The sequence below is a fragment of the Propithecus coquereli genome, unplaced genomic scaffold (assembly GCF_000956105.1).
Source record: "Propithecus coquereli isolate 6110/MARCELLA unplaced genomic scaffold, Pcoq_1.0 Scaffold741, whole genome shotgun sequence".
Classification (NCBI taxonomy): Eukaryota; Metazoa; Chordata; class Mammalia; order Primates; family Indriidae; genus Propithecus; species Propithecus coquereli.
The window spans coordinates 7,557-9,010 of NW_012153519.1; positions in this window are offsets into that span (position 1 = coordinate 7,557).

Sequence of the window (1,454 nt, forward strand, 5' to 3'; positions counted from 1 at the left end):
AATAAACTGTGCTGTTTTGAACATCCTTATGTATTAATCTTGCAAATACACTGCAAGCTATTAGGTGTCAAATTGAAGGCAAACACTGAAAAATGCTGGCAAACTGCCCACGAAATTGATTCCAATTCACACTGCCCCAACAAATGAGAAAATGGGTATTTCTCACAGCTTCTAAAACATTAAATATTATTGATTTATTTTTAATTTTTGTCAATCTAAGTGAAAAATCTTATTTTGATATTATTTAAGATTTGCATTTTTCTGGTTATCAGATCTTCTTTGAGCTTGTTTTTTTGCCACTTAAGAAAAAGTGCCTCTTCATGTTCTTTATACATTTTCATAGAGTTATTTAACTTTTCCTCTTACTTGTTGTTTATAAAATTTGTCCCTTAATCATTTGATTTTGTATTTGTTGCAAATATTGTTCCCTATGTGTCCCGAAGTTTGATTTTGCTTATAATGCCATTGATTACATGAAACTTTATATTTTTTATCCAAGAATTCATAAATTTTATAAAATATTTTTCTCAATTCTATCACAACATTTTCATTTTTGGAAAGTTTATTTAAGTTGCAAATTTCAGTAATGTATTTCCTAACATAAATCTTCTTTCCATTCTTGGGATTCTGATGGCGGCTAACGCTGATTGAGTGCTGCATATATGTTAGACACTATTCTAAGTACTCTATAGGAATTAATTTGGTGTCAATATCACCTGTGTTTTATTAACTATGCAATAGAGGACAGAGTTTTATTCCAGGAAACATAGTTTTAACCACTATGCTATAGTTATCATCATTTTCTGTTTAAAAATCTATTCTAGAAATCTAGTAGGAATTTATAGAATGTTAACCAGTCTATAAATTGTAAAACCAATCCATATTACATTGTCGTGGCAGTTTTCACAAAACGTTGCCTCATTCACTCTATAATTGCACTGAAAGTTTTGGTAATAATTCTGGTATCACCTCAAATATACTTGGAATATAATTTATAGAGGACAGGAGATTAAACTCATGTAAATTATTTGGGTGCTTCAGATATAGTCACCTAAGAGTAAGTAAAATGTACACGTGAGATTCCTTACAGTATTTATTGTAATAGAAAAAGTTGGAAGCAACCTTAATGTCAGTTGGATACTGGTCATATATATGGTGGTGTACACATAAAATGGGATATTATGTGCCTTGAAGAAGAAAGACGCAGGTTTTGTGTGATAGAACATTTTTATTTATTTATTAATTTTATTTTATTGTGCACTAAGAAGTTTGCAGGTGGTCACTTCTCTTTGGTGGGCGGGTGCTCCTGGCTGAGGTCCCCACAGATAGAGAGGCCCACACCTCTTCCGTTGAGCAGCATTAAATGTTCATTTATAGACTCCAGGTAATATCTAGTGTTCATTGAAAGGCACAATTACACACAGTCAAGTATATTATTATTTGTTTAAAAATAA